At 43.8% G+C, this 22,842-nt stretch overlaps 1 protein-coding gene across 4 annotated transcripts in view; it reads left to right on the top strand.

Moving 5' to 3' along the window:
- Positions 1–22,842, top strand: part of CHRM2 (cholinergic receptor muscarinic 2) — a 158,958-nt gene that overhangs the window by 14,619 nt on the left and 121,497 nt on the right. For all 4 annotated transcript variants that reach the window (XR_006415114.1, XM_044434030.1, XM_044434029.1 and 1 more), the window contains one exon: positions 19,386–19,526. The gene's annotated coding sequence lies outside the window, so the exon portion shown is untranslated. The remainder of the gene's footprint in view (positions 1–19,385; positions 19,527–22,842) is intronic.

Raw genomic sequence — 22,842 nt, forward strand, 5'->3', positions numbered from 1 at the left:
GCTTCCTCACTGTCAGAGCAATACGACAGTGGGACCAGCTGCCTGGATAGGTGCTGGGCTCTCCCACACCAGAGACATTCAAAAAGAAACAGGACAGCCCTCTGAGTGGGATGGTGTGACATGGTGTCCTGCAACAGCAGGGGGTTGGACTCGACGGCCTTCATGGCCCCTTCCAACTCTGCTTTCTAGGAGTCTATGATAAATTATAATTTGCACAAATTGTGAACGAATCATGCTGGAGCTATGTGGGTTTGGGGCGTTTATTTTGCAAATTTCATTAGTGGTTAAAAAACCATCTTGCAGACCTAAGTCCATAGGTGGCTCAACTTGCCCCCTAACAAGTTAGTATCACAGGCAAAAATTTGGAGAGGGTTCATGTTCTGAAGATCCATCAGCACTTCCCCTCCCATCAGACACATTAATCACACATCCCTACAATTATTTCTTGCTGAGAATCTTGGTATCACAGTTATAGCATTAGCTTTATTTTCTGTAATATAATTAGCTTTATTTTCATAGTTCCGGTATTGATTCCCTGGCAGGTGATCCCACCTCAGCCTGGCTTTGCAGATTTGGAAAATGTTATCTGAAACATCTATTTACTCAGACTTATAATTAGTTTTCCTGGTTTAATATCTTTGTACATTCTGTCTTGAAAGTTTTATTGCTTCCCCATTGTGACAGTGATTTTTTTCCCCCTTTGCTGTTGTTATATCCTCTAAAGTGACTGTTAGTTTGTTAGCTTGCTTTTAATTGTGTGTTAATTTTTTATGTAGTCGTATTAGGCTGATGCACATATGGGTGGAAGATACATGACTGAAAATAAGGGAAAAGCTTTTGGATGCTTTCGCCATCATGAGCCATCTCTTGTAGCACCAACCCTCATTCCTAAAAGCTGGGTAATAACCCTTGGCATGCCACAAAGTCTGATGATGGGCCATGCATTTCAAACAGACTGTCAGAGCAGGGGTCTGATGAAGGCAGTAACTTTTCTATACGATATCTTAAAATGTGTAGGGGCTGCTCTTAATTCCTCTGATCTGTGTTCCTCAGTATGGCTGGGAAACTGCAGGAAGCTCAAGGATCATTTTTGTTTGCTGGATCCTTCCCTGTGGAGCAGACAAGGAAGAAAAAATCAAAATAATAATTCAAACTGTCATATGGTTATAGAGTGCTAAAATGGGAAACTGTGGTCTGGAAACAAGCTAAAGATGTTTCAGACCTGCAACAGGGAACTGTTTTGTGTGCAGATACGTTTGTCGAAAATTCAGGGAGCAAGGGAAGGGATGTAGCCCAAAGAGGGCTAAGAGCCATCTGGTTCTTAGGTAACTGGGTTTTTACTGCTTTGAAGGCCTTATTTGTAACACACATTCCCTGCTCTGGAATGTGTCAGGATCCCCCAAACAACTGCAGGAGCAGCAGAGGCAATGGGAGGGGCAGAAGCAGGCTCCGCATCAGCACCTGGGATGTACCTGTGCAGACACATCCCGCTACCTGTCTTCATCCCTGCCCCAGTATCCCCCCATTAAGTAAGAGTACCGACCAGTGACGAAGTCGCCAAATGACTTCGCTAAGAAAGGAACAGCCTGGCAGGATCAGACCATGGGTGGCCCTAGTCCAGATTTCCCTCTCTTCAGAGAAGTACATCAAAAGACTGTCACAATTTATGTTGCTTTTACTATCGTATAACATTTTGCATTTTGCTCAGTGCATGATCAATGAGCAGAGTGCAGAAAATAAATAAATGAAAATAAAGAACGTCATACAACAGAGGCAGGAGAGAGATCAAAGGTGTATACAACATTGTGTTTTGTTTTATGGCATTTACCAGTAAGTTATTGTACATCTGTGTGACTAAATTTACCACAGTCACAGGGGGAAATGGCCTGCAAATCTAAGGAATCTTGTGTGGCTGACAAGATGCCAGTTCACTGCAGATTCCGCAGGTCAGATTCACAGAAATCCAAAGTCACTTGAATCCATTTCAGATTTCTTTGATAGTGCCACTTGTTGCAGTAGCCCTTCTTCCTTTTCATGCTAGGAAATGCTATATAATCTAGGACAACAGCCAGGTGGACATTTCACAGACTAACAAACGCTGATTTTCTTTACTTTTGCTTTTAAAAATAGCTTATGTTTTTCTTTCACAAAGTGGTAATTATCCCCGAGTCAATGGATTTAGTTGAAGAAGCAAACTCCATGTTATTTCTATAATCATGATAATGCCATCTTTTAAGTGCATTCAAAATGCAAAATCCTGGTTGCTGAAATTATTATAAAGTTGGCAAACAGGTTTTTTGGGGTGAGTGGGTGGGGGTTGCCCTAAGACAGAAATAGGCAAAAGTCAGAGCTGTGGATGTTTGAAATGCTAACTCCCAGAAGCCTCTGCAAGAAGGTTTGCTGATCAAGAAGCTGGGAATGCAGTCCAGAACATCTGGAGATCTACTTTCTGCCCATCGCTGCTCTTAGACACCCCAAGTGACTTCAAAACATGGAACAGGGCTGTTTGTAGGAGAAGAGAAATGCATTCGTATGCTTCACAATAGAAGCAGCACACCTGATCTGCTAAAGGTGGCCCATGCATTGTGACTGTTAAGTTCAGAGCTAAGCTTACCTAGCTGCACCACTGAATATTGAAGGGATAATATCAGATGGGAGAAGACATGAGTCCTGCTTAGATTTCCACTGCCCACAGCAACCAAATGTATGGTCAGCAAGTATGTAAGACATTTGGACACTACCTCATCTCCTGGACTGGGTTTCCAGGTGGGAAACACATGTTAATTGTTGTAAATCACACAAGGAGCCCAATCATGGGCTATGGCCATGCCACATAAACTGAAATAATAAATAAACAAACGTGCAAAGCCATCACATGCACATGCACATGCTTGTCTTAGCTTTTTAAAAGGGGTAGCAAAAGGTTGGGAAGAGAATTCCAAATGCAATTGTGCCTATTTTCCTTATCCTTATGACCAGCTGATCTTGTTTTGAATCCTGCTAATCTCTTGACCTTGGTAGTCTCCACAGCTTTGGCTTCAACAGGCTAATAATGTGCCATAGAGAGAAAAGGATTATCTTTTAAACCTCCAATTTAAAATGTTGCCTTTCCAATTTTGACCATGTCACCGTGGTGTAGTGTGTATGTGTGTGTTAGGAAGGAGAAAATGCATTCCCCCTGAGCTCACATTTCCATCTGCATTGCGTTCCCTCTCCTTTTCCTTACATAAAGAAAGCAGTTCCTGCCAATCTTCCCGTGCTGAAGTTTTCCTCTCCTCTCCACCAGTGCCTCTCATAACTTCCGTCAGCTGTGCTTGAGCTGTCGGTTCATCCTTCCTGCCTCCAGATGTGGCAACCTGGTTTTCCCCAAGCAGATGCCTGCCAGATGTGTTAGACCACAGCCTCCTTCACTCCCAACCAGCATGATGGGATTTGTAGTCTAGCACATCTGGAAGGGTAGGTTGGAGAACTCTGCCTGCAGCTAAGGGCACTCTGGGTGGAATAAAGTAGCACATTTTCACATGACTTTGCATTTTCATTGTATTCTTTCATCCCATTCTCATAATATTTTCCAATTTCATTTCCCCCTCCCCGCATGGTGTTGAACATTTTATAAAAACTGAAACTAAACTGCCAACATCTAGCAGCCAGGCAGGAACTCTGAAACAGGAATTGTGTATTTGTGTTCTGTAGAAAAGGTATTCCTATCCTGTAATCTTCCTGACCTTTATTTTTTTCTTCTTGCTGTTAGTCATACCACAATCTCTGCTTTTGAGCTCATTAAGGAAGAGTTTATTGTTCTCAATAGTCTCATCCAGGTATAAATAATAGAAATTCACCTCTTCTTTCTGAGATAGATAATTCATCCCATGGCACATAACCATTCTTAGGGTTTTTTTTTTTAATTCTTTGTGCACTGCCATATTTTCTTATGATCTTGATATAAGAGGAGGCCTGAAATGTCCCCTGCACATTTTGTTTGCTTCTCAGAAACCTAATTCTGGGGCTGCCCATCATGAGCAGGATGATAGCAGGATGAATTTTGCAATTTGGCACCCAGGATTCTAGTTCACCAGCCTTGCACTGGCACTGACTTGCTCTGATGTGAGTTGAGCAAGCAAGTTGAGTTTGGTTTCTAGGACGGGCCATGATTTGTGCACTTAAAAAAATACTAGGCCAATGTATGCATATCGTGTAAATTAGACTCATGTGATTTGTTCAAACTGGAATCTGAAAACTGTGTCATTCTAGCATGAGTTGCACAAATTTGGAGGTTTTGGCTTCCAGTTTGCACAAATTGTGCAAGTCCAGTTTCCACAAGTTGCATGAATTCTGTATTTTTCCTTGCTTTCTTCATGAGCTTTCCAATTGTTTTTATATTTATTCATGGATTAAGTATGCTTACTTAGCATCCGTCTCCCCAGTGGACATTCAAATGGATACATGCTCAAGGCATAAATCCTTTCACAAATTTAGTGACAACAGTTCAAATCACAGTTTTAGTAGACCTCAGAGTGTTGTGGTTGTGTGTGTGTTTGTCAAACAAATAGGCTGTCCTTGGAGTTCACTCTTACCCAGATCATGCCTCTATAGATTTCCAAAACAGGAACTGTGGAGTTGATGGCAAAAGCTATGCAGGGGCTGGGTAGGCTCCGTTGGTTCTCCCTATAACTTAATAATGTACAGATTTTGCACCACGTCAGGCTGAATCTGAACCCCATTCTCCAGGGGAATATTTGAACAGCGAGAATGTCAGAAGCAGCTGTAGTAAAGACAAGAGGGACGTGCAAAATATAACTTCATGAGATTAATTCTTAAGTTCTTCGCTGCATTAACCTGTTTATGTAGGCAGCCCTCTTGCAAGGTGCTCCTGTGTACTGAGAGCAAACTCATTCTCTGGATCCTTGTGGAATCCAAACCAGCAACATCCATATAGAAGCAAGGAAGTAATTGGCAGGATGATGGAGGAAATACCTGTGTTTGCAGAAGCACACACACACACACACACACACACACACTTACAATGCCCCCTCCTGGGAAAGAATGCCTAAATGGAGTCCACAACAAACCAGTGTGACTCTTGAGGACAGCGAAGGGCAGGCAGAAACTGCAGGTGGGGAAGAGATGGGACGGGGTATCCCGGGAGATATTGTGCTGAGCTTGACTAGGAGTATTCCACACTGGACTTTTTCTGTGTTTTCTTAATTTTTCAATTTTTTTGCAGGCTCCACTTCTGGATCACAAATCCTAAATGCTGCAGGGTCTTTGTTGAAAGCGACTCACAAGGGTTGCTGACATCCAGCCCTATTTCAAAGGCTCTGTCTCCCACCAGAGACAGCAAAGCCTTCTTATCAGCCTCTGCCACTTCATTTCTAAATTCCTTCAGGATTCTTGGCTGCCCCATCTGGTGCTTGTGACATGGCTGCTTATTTAGGTTCCCAGATTTCTTTCCATCACCTCCTCTTGGACACCTCAGTAGCTATCAGTAAATGTATTTTTAAAAGGAGGTGGGGTTTCCCTGCCACATCCTTTCTTACTGAATAAGGAGGCAAGTAAGCTGGATTTCTTTTCTGCTATTTCTTGAGTGCACTGATAGTCTCTCTCAGCAGCCCTGGGAACCCCAAAAAAGCTATGTGATATGTTGAGCTGAAGCAGTGCCCAGCCGGGAACTTGGACACTTGCCATGCACCCAAATGCCTGATCCTTAACCTTTGGGGTTAGATCCCATTTGGGGCTAATGTGCATAGTGGTCTTGGCTCTGGCAGGGACAGCTTTCACAAATCCATGCTGATTTCCTGGCACAGTCTAAAGCTGAGCCAACCATGTGTCTCATGCCAACTCCTTTAGCCTGGATGGCAGCAATTCAAAAATTCCTATTTCCTGCCATTAGGTTTCACCAAAAGTGATATTCTGGTTGAATTTTGACTGAGGTGCAGGTCCTCTTTCAGCTGACAGACTGACTCTACTTTGGAGAAGCTTTTAGGGATTTCATTTCAGTCGGAGGTAAAGCGAAAGGCAATAGGGTGTAAGACAAAAATGATGGGGGCACAATCCTCTCATTAGAGTATGCCTTCTTTGGTGTATATACCACCCAGACCCTTAGATCTTCTCTGGGGAACTGCTGGGTACTCTCCCAAAGAAAGTTAGGCAGGTAGCTACAAAGGAGAGGGCCTTATGGAATAAGCTCCCCTAAGAGACTTGCCTGGAACCTGCATAGTTATTATTTCAGCACTAGGCAAAGTCCATTCAGGTAGCTGAGAGCCTTAGGCTATCCTAGCCATTTCAGTGATTCATGCACTGTTTAGTGTTTATGCCATTGTATTTTGCTCTTTTAAAAGTTTGCATTGTATCATATATTTTTAACTGCATTTTAAAATGGCATTTCATTTTTAATGGTTTTCCATCTCCCTGGAGAACATTTGCTCTTGGGTGGATTATGTTATGCTATGTTAGTCATGAAGTTGTGCCCAACCCATCACAACCCCATGGACAACATTCCTCCAGGCCTTCCTGTCCTCCCCTCCACCCCCTGGAGTCCATCTAACCTCACACCGACTGCTTCAGTGACTCCATCCAGCCACCTCATTCTCTGCCGGCCCCTTCTTCTTTTGCCTTCAATTGTTCCCAGCATTAGGCTCTTCTCCAGGGAGTCCTTCCTTCTCATTAGGTGGCCAGAGTATTTGAGTTTCATCTTCAGTATCTGGCCTTCTAAAGAGCAGTCAGGGTTGATCTCCTCTAGGACTGACTACTTTGATCTCCTTGTAGTCCAAGGGACTCGCAGGAGTCTCCTCCAGCACCGCAATTCAAAGGTCTCAATCCTTCAGTGCTCAGCCTTCCTTATGGTCCAGCTTTCACAGCCACACACAGCCACAGCCTGGGAAAACCATAGCCTTGACTATGTGAACTTTTGTCAGAAGGGTGATGTCTCTGCTTTTTAGTATGCTGTCTAGATTTGCCATAGCTTTCCTACCCAGGAGCAAGCGTCTTTTAATTTCTTGACTGCAGTCACCATCTGGGGGTGGGAACCACAAAAATTAACATTGGTTGGTGAAAAGGGAGTCCCGGGGGCTGTGTTGGACTAGGATTCTGTAGCTCCAGATTTTACAGGTTAGTTATAAGATGAAAAATGTGCAGGAATGTTGAGAGGAGCAAAGAATGCTGTGATAAAGCAGGCAGTATTTCTTGGAATAGGAGAGAGTACATATCTTTCTACGGAAAATAAAAATAGCAGTATCTGTTGTGATCATGAGCCTAAAGCCAATCTGGGTTGTGGTCATTCAGTTGCAACGGCCTCTGCATAACTGACTCAGCCGGCTCAGCGTGGTGGAGAGCCATCGGCGTGGCTGGAGACAGACCAGTTGTTGCCAAAGGTTCACAGCAGCATCTGAACAGACCCTGAAGCCATAGGGTTGTTTGCTCATTTTTCAACAGAATACAGGGATGTTATTGCCTGATAATGGCTTTTAACTCATTTCAACAAAGCACCAGCTCAGCAAGCTTTTCCCACCACATGTGGAGTACAGCAGAAATCACTCCTGGATGTTGGCTGTGCTGGCTGGGGAAGGAGGGCACCGTGATCTGAAACGTGTGGTGTGCACAAAGTTGGGAAAGGCTGGACGTATGGTATTTCCATTGCTCCTTCTGTTTCTTTTCCCTTTCTGGGAACCCTTCAAGCAGCAGCATTTAAGAATCCCTGCAGGGCCCACTGTCTGTGCTTCACACTTGATTTTCTGTAGCTGAGACTGACCTCTGTGATTGCTCAGAGGGTGGTCTGGGCACATGCAAACTAATGTATGCAGATTACACTTGAACCCTGACATTTCTACAGGAAGGCATACATGACTCTGTATATACAGACATATGTTTTATCTTCATGAGAACCTGGTGATTAGGTTAGGCTGAGAGGGAGTCCCATGGTCACCTGGTCAGCAAGATGGCTGAAAGGGGCTCTGAACTCCAGTCACCTGCTTTGTCTGGTTATTGCATGCTGAGTCGTACAATGTGCAAGCTAAGCGTGTATTCATTACTGCTTGCTGAGGATGATGGGGGTTGTAGTATAACACATTTGGAGGTCACCACGTTGAGGAAGGCTGCCCTTAGCTGCTTGAATCGTTGATCTAGCACTGGCCATCCCCAAATACAGATATTTCAGGAGCCAGGTCTTGGTTCTGGTTGTACATCTGTTATTGATCAGTCAACTTAAAATACAGTAGAAATCACTCAACGTCATTTCTTTGGCTCATGTTTGCTTTCTATAAGCACAAGGCTCTTGATGTGTCATACTTCTTTTTCGGTACTGTAAAACTCACAATATATTTTCTCCAGAAAGTGGGTTAATGCTCTTTTCAAGCAGCTACCTTTCATCAAGTATTTTGCAGATGTAACAACAATGATTCTACCTTGTAGGTTTTTTTCTCATGCCTTCTACTGACGGAGCACTAGCACAGTATGTCATAATTTGTTTTTTCACACACTCTGAAGGTCGAACACAATACCCAGGCTTTTGCCACTGGTTCTCATAGGTGTAGAACATATTTGCCACAAGTGAGTATCCCAAATTCAGAGATGGTCCTGTGGGCCAAATGTGGACCACCAAACTTTGGACCTCAGTTTGGACCTCCAGATTTCCCCAGGCCGTCTCTCCCCACCGGTCCTCCTCTGCAGCATCGCTACTATTTCTCTGTCCTGTTCTGTACCCCAGTTGCAAAGGTGATGGAAGGAAACTTCCAGAAGTTGGAGAAGAAAATGCCTGCATGGAGATCTCTTTTTGTGTTGCAGCAGAAGCAAAGTAATGGCCACCTTCACAATGTTTTTGACTTTTAGTGCACAGCCCACTTACTTTAACTCTAGCCCTGCCTGCTCCCAAAATGTGGATGCCAACAGGTTTTGACAAGGTAATATAGACTTCGTCAAAAAACGTTCTCAACCCCCAGTCTGGTTCATCAAAGGCTCTTTGCTGTGCCATATTTTGTGCAATGTACCAGCTGGAAAGAGAATGGATGTGGTTCTGTTACCACTCCTAATCCATGAAACTCTAATCCAACAGAAAGCCAGAGGTGGAGCAGCAAGGAAATTAAGTGGGTGAGTGGGAGACGATTTGGGGCTAGGCAGAAGGGCAGAGAGAGGACTTCTCTGGCTTGGATTGAAACCCAAGGTAGAGAAGAACTTCCGGGAACCTAATGCTCACCTTGTGCTGGAAGTGACATCATCACCAGCCCATGCTTGCTTTAAAAGGATGGGGAGGGGAGGGGTGTTGAAGATTCATGCCCAGCTATTTCCCCTGCTGCAATGCAGTTCTCTGGGCCTGTCCTGGAGGTACCCTTTGCTACCAGGACGTTCTATCTTATGGCTTTAATGATGCATTCAGAGCTGGCAAAAGCAGTCGCAGTGACATTAAAGGGGAGGCCATAGTCAATCTGTGTGCTATATTTAACCTGACACTGTCAGCTAAGGGCCGGCACTTGAGCCTGTGTGGCAAGAAATAAACTGTGCACCTCACTTGTGATCATTGTTCCTATCGTCACCAACGGTTACATTTTGTTTTGTTTTGCATGGGAAAGAGCAACGTGGGGAGGGGAAGGGGCTGCAAACACTGGCCGCCTGCCACTTTGCTTCTGACATTAATGGTAACTGGCCTGTTTAGCTGTCATTAGTGAGGCAGAACATGTGGAGGGCTCTGTGTTCAGTTCTCATTAAAATGAATGCTTGATGCCGGGCGAGTCATTTTCCCAGGCTTATCCATTGGGAGTGAACTTAGAGGAACGCTCCTGAAGAAGTCTTGACATGAGAAAAAAAGCTCCTTGAAGAGGAACGTCCCCATTATTTTATTTGCTGTATAACCTCGAATCAATCAAAAGGTGCCAAGTGGCAGGGACGTGGCTTTAAACAACCCAGGAGAAAATAAATGAAACAACAGTGTGATCAAATCTTTTTGGAAGTGGGAATGACATTTCTCATTTAGGGCTTGGTGCAGTTAATGGACTGACAGGAGCTCGGTTTCTTGATGAGGTGCAAGCTTCTGGATCCAACTTTTGTGATTATCAAGGTTGCTCTGTACCCGACTGGCTTGCATGGAGGCAGCTCTGGTTTTTCAGTAATACTCCCTGCCTTTGTGCCCTACACGTGCCCTACTACACGTGCCTTTTCTTTGGAGGATCATCCTACACATCTCTCCTAACCCATAGCCTGTCTCTATGGAGGCTTGTTTGCTTTTCTCATGACCCTCAGCTCTGGCACCTCACAGAGCATCGAGGGAAACTTCATTGAAGTTTAGAGTGTTGTCCCTGATGGACCCCGGAGGACCCCCCTTTTTGTCCTCCTGGCCAGAGGATGTCGCGATAGCCACATCTTCAGGCTTGGAGGGTGTGACCCAGTTGCACTGCCATTGCCTCAGCATTACAGAAGCTTTATAATACAAGGTCAGGCAACGCTCTTTGGAGGAGTATACAGAATCCTTCCCAGAAGGTGGTGTCTACTACAGAGTGGGCCTTGTCTGCCAGATGGCTCCTGCACAGTCCCGTTCTGGCATCTCCCTGCATTGGCCAGTGGAGGAAGAAAGCCTAGCCCAGGCTCACCTAGGAGCTCTCCAAGGTCTGACTGGGACTCCACCAACCGTACTCTAAAGGATATTATACCAGCCTCCAAACTTCTACTGAAGTAAGTTTCAGAGTCTGGCAAGACAGGAGCGCTATGGAGCATTCTTAGTTATGAAGGAGAGCTTCCAAAACCCCTCCATTTCATCCTGGATTTTGGAGCACTACAAATGTGTAGCTTGCCGCAGTGTTTCGATTTGTGCCTTTCTCTCTTCTGTATTACCGGTGCACATCTGCACATGGGCTACTGCAAAACACACTCTTAATAAGATCATTTGTACAAGGCATCCACTCTTTGTGCTGTGTTTTAGCAGTGTGCATGTGCAGCTGTACACCTCACAAAAGCCAATGCTTTCAACTGGGCATCAAAAGAACACTGCACCCCAAAATATAGATGCTATCAGATAGATAATTGCATCAAAATTCCTTTTCGGTAGTGCATTAAAATGCCACCTGTGGATCAGCAATATTATGGGAAGGGAATGTTCAAATGCATTGAAAGAGCACATCCTACTCCAAAGGGGTCACAATCTACATTTCAAGGAAAGGGACTGCTAGGAGAGACACTGCTAATACGACAGTCATGTATATTTATGCTTGATGGTGATTATGTTTGAGATCTGGGTGGTTTGGCCAAGGAACGTGTGGGGCAGGAGGACTTCGGAGAGTGGGTGTCAGGAGAAGGATGCCCCATGGGTGCCGGTGGTGGCGGCTCCAAGCTGATGGGACTGCAGTGAAGCAGGGCAATCCATTGCTCAGCATTAAGGAACGCATTTTGCATGGGGAAGATCCATGGTCCCCTTCCTGGCTGTTCCAGTGAAAGGACCAGTGTGGGATGCATGTCAGGCCAAAGGGCCAATTCTGTTAAAAGAGATAAGGCAACATAGCAGGGTTGGGAAAGGAGTCTGGCAGAAGATCTGAAGAACTGCTGCCCATCAGAACAGGCACGTGGGCAGGGGCACCAAAGTTTTGACTTGGTAGAAGGCAGTGTTGTGTCAAGGCCTTCTTTCTCTTCCCCTCCAGAGTTGTTCAGCTAAAGTTTCTACAAATCAACTAATTTTTAGTAGGCAAAACTGCAGATGAGCAAAGCTAGCTTTAGATAATAGTTCACAGTGTTTTGCAGAGATCAAGAACAAAAGAAACAAGCTGTGTTAGTATTCTGTAGAATCAGTTCATTAACGCAACATGACCAGATTGAAAGTTGATTCCAGACTAATTAGGATTGACTAATGCCCTTGCCTGCCCAGTAAACAAGATCTCAAACTAAGCCTTCCTGGTTTTCAAGAGCCAACTACTCAGAGTGCCTTATTGCTATTCATCCTTCCTCTCTCTTTAATTCACTTCTTACCCTTAGATGCCTGTTTCTCCCTGCTGCTCCTCTTCTGAAAAGTTCTGGTTTTCCACCTTCACTTTTTGCTCCTTCTTCCCTTATCTCTATCTCCCCCAACCTCGGTTCTTCATTTTCTCCTTTCCTCTTCATCTGACTCAGAATCTACTCATGTGCCCTGTGAAGGTTTTCTGCAGAAGGAACAGATCCGCTCCCCCCATTTCATGCCTTTATGTGTAGAGACCGTGAGAACGCTGAGGGTAGTGGAGTTACTATCCGGGTTGTGGAAGAGAGGCTAACAGGGTGTTTTGTTAATGTGCAGAGTATGTCGCAACACTGAGTAGGGGAATGCACAGAAAAGAAATCACAGAAGCTGACAAGAAAACAATGGATCTGTGGCATTCTAGAGGTATAATTACAAGAGGCAGCTTGCCTGGTGATGTTAGCTCTTCTTATCATCCGTTGAATGGTCAATAGATAAAGGCAGCCCCTATCAAATGCATTCTGTGGGGGAAAGTGTTTGTAGGAAGAGCTGTGTGGCCATGGGGAGCACTTAGAACAGAGCAGCCACACTGGATCGGACGGAGGAGTCACCTAGTTCAGCATCCTTTTCACAGTGGTCAACCAGCTGCCTGTTAGAAACCCATGAGAAGGGCACATGTGGAAGAGCCCCTGGTGCGCACAGCTGGTGCATTCGTCATGGTGCCGCCAATACTGGAGGCAGCATAGAGCCATAAGGACTCATAGCCATGGGCAGTCTCCTCCCTGAACTTTTCCGATCCCATTTTAAAAGCATCCGTGTGGATAGCCAACACTGGAAATGAATCCCATAAATTGGTGTGTATGGGCAGTGTCTGAGAAATTCATTTCAGTTTGTATTTGACCAGAATTTTCCCAAGCTTGAATCTCCTGGTGCCCATCCTGAACCCTAACATAATCTTTGACTGATGCCCATTTATTTCCAAGTGTTCAACAAAATTTACAGCATTTGGGGAAAAATACATTTGACAAGCATGCATGAAAAATGTGTGCTTTAGAATAATGCACACACATGCATCTTAATAAAAGTAACATGTGTGCAACAAAGTTGTGCATGGTTGGAAAGCTGCAAAACTGCACACAGAATTTTTTGCAGAAAGAGAACCAATGCTCTTGATCTGAGGCAGGTGTGAGTTGGCACGAACTTCAAGATGGGATTCGGGAAAACAACAAGCTTGAGTTTTGCTGATTCACACATCCTGAGTGAGGCAGCCTTCCTCCAAGAGAAATCACATTTTCCCCACAAGAATATATTGGTTGTGACTAGTGTTGTCACAATCTGATAAAGCAGGCTCTGATCCATCCATGTTTATGCCATAATAAATGTGCTAATCTTTAAGCTGCTGTGTGATCTTGGGAGATTATACAAGACATTGAGGAGGGGTGCTTGTTTAGGTGAATCTGCCTTCTCGATTTCGCTAAGAGGACTGGTGAAAGGCCCATTTGAGAGAGCAACCCATCATCATACGGCTCAGTTGCATCCCTTGCTTCCCTCACCCCCACAAGAAAAAGACTTCCAGGCAGGTGCTGGTTGTTCAGCATCTCCTTTGAGCCAGACGTCCTCTCTCTCCTCCATGCATGTGTTTCCAACATGAATCATTTGCAGCATCCCTTGAAGCCCAGCTAATACCTGCTTCTGCCTGGAGCTCTGGGGTTGTTCTACTGCATCCACCATGCCCAATAGAGAATATCAAAAGCCACAGAAGTTGGAGCTCAACCCCTGGATCCCACATGGAAACAAACACACAGTTTGCAAGAGGCACTGTGAACATCTCTCTCCCTGTGGTACATTTCGAATTGGAGAGAAGCATCTGCTTCCTCAGCTTTTCCTTCAGTGATGATAGTGAATGGAGCTCACTGGGGCAGGAAAATGAGGAAGGGTCCTTCAACTAGCCCCCCTTCCTCGGACATCCCAGCCCCAACCCAGGGAGTTTAAAAACTCGAGGAGTCTGGCTTCATTCAAAGCCTCCATGCCCTGCCCTAAGCACCATCAAAGAGGGGATGAAACATGCTTGTTCATTTGTTTGATGCCAGGGACATTCAGCTTGCTTAATTGTTGTATCTGACTGTGGGCCTGCATGATCAGAGAGATGTGGGAAGAAGCCATGTCCTTGTAAGAGATGCCCCCTCCCCGCCACCCACCCCTTGAAGAAACATGCCAGGACTGTCTCTCCCCGCTGCTCCTTCGTCCCAGCCAGCAGCGACTGTGCCGCTTTGAGGAAAGACCTTCCTGTCGTCCTCACAGTGGCTGAGTAGCAGCTCCTCATATTTTTGCATGAAAGGCAATCATCTGGAAAGGCCTTTGGTGTGCCTATGAGTGAAATGCAGATTAAAGTTGAGTAATTCTCCTAGGGTGTTTTTGTTCTTTTTCTCTTTGACATCCCTGCCTGTCTGAGGCAACAAAAGCATTTTCTTCAGCTGCCTGGTGCCTCTGCCTCATATGGCATGTGAGAATGGGGTGGCCTAGCGACCATACGTGAGTGGGAGAGACCGTGTGTTCCTCTGGAACGGTTCCGTGACATCATTTCTCTCCTCCTGGCAGCTATTTGTTCTCACCTCTGCATTGAAGATAATCTAACCCAGCCTCGGATGTTCGGTTAATGTTGATTCAGTAAAAGGAAGGGCAGGGGGACCTCAGAAATGTGATCAAGGAGGGTCTGTGTACTGTGTTATCCAGAAGCACTTCACTTTGGAGAACAAGCAGAATGATCACAAGGTGACTTGGGTCCTCCCAGGGCGGTAGATAAGTGGATCCATGTGCAAGCTCAGTGCATTATTTTCTCATTGGCAATGCTTGTGCAGTGGTTAGAGTTTTGGACTGGGACACATGAGATCTGGGTTCTACTCCCCACTGAGCCTGAAAGCTCACCAGCTCTCACCCTAACCTACCATAATAGAAGGGCAGGAAGACTATATGAGCTGCACTGGGTTCCTTGAAGAAAAACATGGTTGATAGAAATAAATAAATGTGCTTAAGATCCCCAACATTTTGGGAAAAAAAATGCCTAGGGAAGGGCAAATCTATCAGTTCCACTTTCTCCTCCATTCAGATTCTGTAAAGCTCTTTCTTTCTGGTATATGAAGAACTTTGAGCATTTTTGGCAAATTTATATACAAAATGAACTGAAATGAAATTCTTACCAATCTCCACAAGGCATTTTAACAGGTGCAGGTATGCCAAGCATAGAGAAGACCATCATTTATTTGCCTGCCCTAAATCCGCTGAAGATGGTTGAATATACAGGTATTCAAACACAGACACTTAAGAGCAAAGCCCAGGGTCTGGATGGGAGAAACTGGCAGTTTGGGTTTCTCCCACTTGTTTAAAAATTCAAAACATGAAGTCCCTTTTTGTCCCAGATATGGAGACAAATTGGCAAATTCTTCTCCAATACATATCAGAAGCACTTTATATTTGTGCTTCACTGAATCAGAGAAAGTGTATAGGGTGGGTGGAAGAGACACATTTGGAGATGAAGAATGGTGTCAAAATAGACTACTTGAGCACTAACATTTTTTCAGCCATGAGGACTAGAAGCCTACCTTAAAAACAGCAACAGCAGCAATAATGGAATCTTGCCATTTCAAGACTAGAGAAGTAACTGACAAACTGTTAAGTGCTGTGTAAATCAAAAATGTAAACTCTTTGCATATTACTCCTGTTAGCGGATTGATGGGGTGCAAATCTACATTCTAGAGAAATCTCATCCTATCAGATTTTTTTTTCTCCTTGTTATGTGCCGTCAAGTTGTCTTTGACCCATGATGACCCTATAAATGAAAGCCTTCCAAAATGCCTTGCCCATGACAGATCCATTCAGCTGTTCCAAATTCAAGGCTGTGGCTTCCTTTATGGATTCAATCTATCTTGTATTTAGTCTTCCCTTTCGTCTTCTGTCTTTTTTTTAATCCTAGCAATTCTAAAATCATAAGTCCAGCTTTTCTTGCCTCCTTTGGCAAGTACTTGGGATTATCCTGAACTGAACATGAGAAAAACTTGTTTTCCAATGTAAAAAATAAATGCCTGTGTACAAACAAAGCATCAAGAATGGAATAGAATGGCAGCGTGTACATTGGCCATTGCGAAGCAACACCACCAAGGCTGAGATCCTGTACACACTTACTTGGGAATAACCCCTGCTTAATTTAGCAAGGCTTAATATCTGTTTATATTTGCATAAGATTGTTCTTGAAAGGGATTACTCTAGATGTATTGCTGTCAGAATTCCAGACCTGATGTTACCCTTGATTTTGACACTCTGTTAAAACGTGGGAAGTTTTGAGCAAAACCATAAGAACTACATTTTAGCTGTAAACCTGCTGAGATTCTCCCTCCCTTAGACCTTGTTGCGCTTGTATAAAGGATTTTAGTACAACCACATTTGTTTGTGTTTGTGATGTCACGGAACATGCAATCAGCTAGTTTGGAATGTGAACTTGCCTAGTTTGTAATTCTCCGATGTAAGATGAATGAAATGTTATTTTCCTCAAGATTCTTCTATATTCTCTAGTGAGAAGTTCAGCTTCAGAGCAGGGAAAGGGGCTGCAAATCAGAAGTGATTCAGTGGATCAAGGAAAATTTGCCGCAGGGTTCAGCACTACCTACCCATTATGGGAACAACATTTTTGTCTAACAGTTCTGTGTCCCCAGCATAGTTTGTGCCCCTCTGCTCCCCCCTCTGGCAACAAAACTAACATGTTTTTAAAAAGCAAAACAAAAGAAGAGGCCACTGCAGTGAGGGGTTAGCTTTGGACTACAGGGCAAGTTTCACAAGCCCCATCCTGAAGCTATCTTCCCAAATCCATAATGTGCTGGTTTAGTGGTGAGCTTATTTGTTTCAATATTTCCAGAGTTTGGGTATATATTTTGCAGCTTTTGCAGTCAAAATAGCACCAGCCACACATAACGGGATGGTATTGGAGCGTTAGGACAACCACAAGTTTTGTGGAAGTACCCAACTTCTTAAGGAATGCCACTGTTTCCTCTATATTCTCACACACATGCATATGATGATTTAACCTATTGTTGTAAGCCGCCCCAAGGCTTCGGCGAATGGGGTGGCATAAAAATGTTTTAATGAATAAATAAAATAAATAAGGTATAGCCCGATGAGGTCTGAGCATGCTCAGTGACTATGGACTACCAACTGACTATTGAAGGGTATGCAAAATGATCTGAGAGGGAAAATGGAATGGAGTATCCTGAAAGAGGGCCCAGCTGAATGACTGAACTGTGGAAAGGGTTCTCCATGCTGCAAGTATCACTTCTGGCTAAGGAGGTAAAAGTAATCTGTTCCAACTGGTTTTCGATCTGGATTTTACCCACTTTGCACCTTCTAAACTAAACACAAACTCGTCCTGTGATAAAAACATATGCATTTCTGAGCTTGCAATGTGATTCATGAACCAAAAAGTTAAAACGGGTTTTACACCATGTAGAAGACATGCATACTTTTTACCATATGCACAATCAGTGCATTCATTAGGAAAAATAAGGACAGAAATACACATGGATTTTCATGGAAAAAAGCTAACAATCTGATGCTAACTCAAGTTGCAATGAGCTTTAAGATGGAATCTGAAGAACTTTGATAAATTTGAGTTTTGCTAATTTGCACATCCCCACTTGTGTCTTCTAAAGGTTGGAGTTTAATATCCAGCCTCACACCTAAACAAGACTCACATTTCTTAGCTCTGTTTGAATTGTGATTACTCAGTTGTTCATACTAGGCCCATTCGACCCCCCACCCCAAAAGCAAGAGGGAGATGAAATTTCAAACTCATTCAATGTAGGCTGGCCAACATCACATGTTAATTTAGGACTCTGATCTGCTTCTGTGTGACTCTTCTTTAAAAACAAAACAAAACCAAATCAAGATCACAATCTTGTAATTTCTTTACCATTTCAGAATCAACCAATGGGACTTTGTCCATCAATAGTCTATTGCTGATCCTGTTGCAACCTTTTTGCACTTGTGGAAGATGATTCAAAATTAGGACCTCTTTGCTTAGGCTAGCAGACTATCCTGTTAATACAAGCTTTCTATTTCCCATTCAAGTGAGAGATTTTCCAGATAAATGACAAAAACACCATTAGAATAGAATCATTGTTTTCTTTTAGAAGGTCCAGGTTTTTTCACCCAAAAGTTGACCCAAGAATCTGAAATGGAGAGTTTAAAAGGGCAATATAAGCTGAGCAATTTCATTATTATTTCTAAACCAAGTTTATACTACTGTCTTGGGCAAATTGAAGAACTGACTTGAGGACCGTGTGTGTGCTTTTCAGATTACTCTGTGGAGGCATTTGTGTGTATAATTTATGGAACACATGTTTCAATGGTTGGCAAAGGTTAACTACATACAGTAAATTATTTTACCATTACTTGGGTGTGATCCATAAAAGGTGGGAATGCAAAAAATCGCAGCGCTACAACAGAGATTGCTTGGGGGCAGGTTAGCGGTTTGCAAAACGGACTGGATTGTTCTTTTCTGTAAACATGGAAGAGTTTCATTATAAAAACGTAACATTTTTTGGATGAAAGTTTGGGAAGGGAGAAGAACCAGCTTTCTTGAAAATTCAAAACTCCCCATAGCTTTGCTTGACCTTCTGCCTTTATTTTCCCATTTGCCTAGTCCTGTGAGCTTCAGTCTGTGAACTCCTGCAGCTGTTTGGCTATATTTGAACTGACTAGAGAAATGTGTATTTTGTTGTCTCTTTTGACTTCATAGCAGCTAGGAGTGAACTCAATTGCACCTCGCCCTCTCCTTTCTTCCTCATTTTAAGAAGGTGCAAGGGAGACATAGATAGAAGGACAAGAGATCTGTCCTCCTCTGGGAAAGAAATCCAATCTAGAAGCAATCTGCAGGGAACAGATTTATTTCCTAGGTTCTCAATAGACACCTGGCAAGCTCATCTAGACTTGAAATCTATATTGGATCTTTCCATGAAGTGATGAGATCATCGTTGAATGCCAGGGTCTAAACTGAATATTTATCACCCACCTGGGCTTGGACAAGAAGTGATGGCCTCAGCATTCAATGCCAAGGCCTCGAGACTGAGCAACCTGCCGCAGCCTTCATTCAGTAACAGAGAATTCCAAGCATTCTGCTTCCCATACCTTCCTGCCCCTGCAGGGATGAGTCCAAGTGCAGGGTGAAGGGCCAAGCAGGGCATATGATGCTGGATGGTTGGTTCCTGGACTGGTTTTGCAGAAATCCTCTGATCTAATGCAAAACTCGGACAGAAGGCCAACTCCAGCTTTGGCATAGCCCTGCACTCATGTTGAGGACTGTTTGTAATTGCTGAGAAGCAACTGGGAGTCTAATTCATGGCCAGTGGATTGTGCTGTAATCTCTGCATCTTTCAGAATAATTGAATTGTGACTTCCCAGCAACCACACTGAAGGTGATGGGTTTTCTTTGCTGCAGATGATGGCATCACGAGAGGCAACTGTGCAGCAATACAGGAGAGCCATGTTCCCATCGTTCCTCAGGTTGGCTTAGAAGACATCGATGCCACCGTTCACTGCAGCCACAAGCACAGAGAACGCTGAATCCAAGTCTCCGAAGGTAAGCTGCTTTAAGTTCCTTTTCAAGTTTAACTAGGCAGGTGGGATGAATAAAGGTGAAATGCATTCCCATTATCTCAGATGCTTACTGCCTTCCTGTGAAAGCTGGCTTTGTCATTTGTTGTTATAGTTCTTAATTTGAGATGGCAGGAAGCTCAACTAGGAGATCCCAGGGGTGCACTCCTGGCTTTTAAAAACGTCTCACTACAGCAGTCTCTGGGAGGGTATTTTCATTCTTTAGGCCATATTGCTTCCTACAGCCATGGAAAGAAGAAGTGGAATTTGATGGCCAACAACAGATGGTTAGTAAATATGGCAAAAAACAATGACTTATTTTCATGATCCATATTTTTTCATGGATGGCCCCATTTATTTGGATTTGGTTACTTTACTAATTAATGAGCTTTCCTCTCATCCCATTGTGCGTAGCTGAAAAGTTGCCATCTTTGCACTGCAGCATTAAGAGATTATGATCGTCGTTTTATCATGTAATAATTAGCAGACTTATTGCACAGAGCACATAGATTTGGTCTTTGGGGAAAACGCACAATTTGCCGTTCTTAATTTTAATGCTGCATCCTCTCCCCTGAGTATAGGAATGCCTTAAGTCTCCTCACATCTCTGTTTTGGTGCGTCTTAGTGCAAGAGAGGACCTGGTATGGTAAGGCAGAGAGATGGCTTAGATTAGAGGAGGAAAGGGACTCTGAGAAGCTTGGATTAGGCAGCTGTTCTGACCCCAAATTAGGTTGGCAATATTCCATGATCCCTGTGCTCTGGTCCATTGCTATTGAAGAGTTAAAAAAACCAAAGAAACTTCTTGGCTTGTTGCTGTTTAGGGTAAGGGAGTTGAGCTACTTTCAGCTCAAGGGCCCAGTTGTATTTCAGAGAAGGTCTGGGGGCTGCATCTGACTGGTGGGTGGGCCCAAAAGCAAAAGGAAGCCATGTCAAAATGCCAGTCCATCTTGGATTACACTCTTCCTGCCAGTAACTCTGCCTTAGAGCAGGCACTGTAACCTTGGTGAGTGCGTGCGGCGCAGTGGAGCAGCAGCCGGGAAGTGACAGGCAGAGCGCCTGTCTGAGAATCCTGGAGGGCCAGATTGGGCCCACTGGCAGGCTGCAGGTGGCCTGCAGTCCTGATGTTCTGCACCTCTGCTTAGTGCCTTTGTTTGTGGACTACCTGACCTCTCAGTGTGATATCTCAGAACCTACAAGAAGCTTAACTGTCTAATATTCTACATGAAGCAGAATCAGGTTTCTTTCCCCTTCCCCTTCCCCTTCCCCTTCGGTCTCCGGTCAACAATAATTTCAGGATAACCATTTTTTCAAAAGTATTTTTAATCTCTGATTTCATCTCCTTGCTCTTCAAGTGACCCATTGATCAAAAGATAAGAATGGCCCAGCTTTGTTATCTCAAAAGATCCGTGGACCTTCTTGTGATATTTCCATTCTGTTTTACCATTCATGCTCATCTTCCAGTTTTGAGGAAACAGATTTCCATGGCTATTCCATATTCATTCTCACCAGTGATCTACTGGTCATGTGGCAAACCCAGTTGAGTTTCACCTCTGACTTGTTCACCATTATGTTTTCTAACACATTAAGGATTTAGGGACCGGAGGCAAATGGTATGACCCAGTTCCTAGTCTGAAGGCCAAGCATTTTCTCTGTCTCCTGACCTCCTTGTTCTCAAGTGTCTAATGTAAACAGACAAGGCAGAACAACATGTGGGAGGAGAGCAAACCTTGCTTGGAGTTGCAAAGAAGGTCAACAGCAAGGCTGTCATTAGAACTCTCACATTGTGACCTAACTTGCCATTCAGCTAGCAGTGGACTCGCATCTCTGAATCTTAGTAAATCAGCCAGGTTGACCTCTTCTCTATCGCCTGACCTCCCTTATCCTTTTCTTCAGGCTTTCAGAAATTGAAAGCCCATATTGTTCCTAATAAAATAATTTTAAAGGAATATTTAATCAGCAAGGAACTTTACGGAAAGCATATGAAGACATAAATATCTTCTGGGCAATTAACAGCAGGGAGCAAATTTCACATGGTCAACCTGAAATGTGTTTGTGTAAAAGAAATTGTGCTGAGACCAACACAGAGAGAGTCCAGATTCATTTAGCAGCAGATTTTATATCCAGGTCTGAGGAATTTGCAAGTGTTTAATGTATTTTATTAAATAATGAATAATTCCAGTATTGTAGCTCATAAATAGGCCCATCCTATTATACAATTCGCCTAATCACCACTCAAAACTAGGTCCATGGTTATCACCTGGAGTGAGTATGAATCCAACTATTCTCCTTTCCTTTTTTTTTTTACAAGCTGATAAATACAAACATTTATTTTTGATCCAGAATGTGATTTTTCTGCTCAGTTTCATAGGTTTTTGCGAAGGACCTTCTAGGAGTGAGATAAGCAAGTACATACAGATGTATTACTAAGGCAGAATTAATGAGAATTCTGACTTATTGTTCACAAGTAGTTGCATTGGATGGGTTCTACTAGAGAAGGGTGAGGACGTTACCAAAATTTACCAAGTAGTGCAGTGAACTTTCCCAGTGTCCAAGAGCCAGGATACTTTCTTGGACCTGTGCCAAAGCCTTCAGCTTGTTAGGAAAAGTGTCAGCCAAGTTTCCTGACTTGAAAGGTCTTCCTGTGTCGATATCCTACCATGCTTGTGCAGCACACACATAATCCCAATCATTCCTGAATTCAGGTGGGCCCTGAATATGGATTATTCCCTCCCCCTCCCCCCCTCCGCCACCCCAAGAACTGTACCCTTTGATCATACTCACAAGGTCTGGCTAGCTCCTTCACAACAAGCATGATGAGTCTTGGTAGGCTGGAGGGTGGGGTAATACAAAAACATGAAGAAAATCATTATGCCAACATTTTGGTCCTCCTCTGGGTTGTTTACTAGTGCTTCCTAACAAAGTTATTGACATTGTTTTCTTTGCTGTTCGGAGAGTAACAGCCCGAGGATGGTGGCAGAATTCAATGTTCATCCCCCAACTTTGAGGCACTAGCTCTGAGCAAGAACCCTTTAAGTCTTATGGGAAAGTTACTGCAACACTGCACAGGCTCTCATGGGCAAACTGTACAATACGCTTCTTGCATTGCATGCAACTGAGCCTGAACCTTTTCTAGAGCAACTGCACAAAGTCATCCATTTGGATTTCCCAAATCCCATCTCCACAACAGGGATGAATATGCAAGAGGCTTCTCCATCAACTTCACAGATAACTTTTTTCTTTTTCTTCTTTAATCCCAAGATATTTCAGGATGCAAACAAACTTTCATCTTCCTCTCCTGGTGC

Source organism: Varanus komodoensis, unplaced genomic scaffold (genome assembly GCF_004798865.1).
Source record: "Varanus komodoensis strain SLA01 unplaced genomic scaffold, ASM479886v1 scaffold27, whole genome shotgun sequence".
Lineage (NCBI taxonomy): Eukaryota > Metazoa > Chordata > Lepidosauria > Squamata > Varanidae > Varanus > Varanus komodoensis.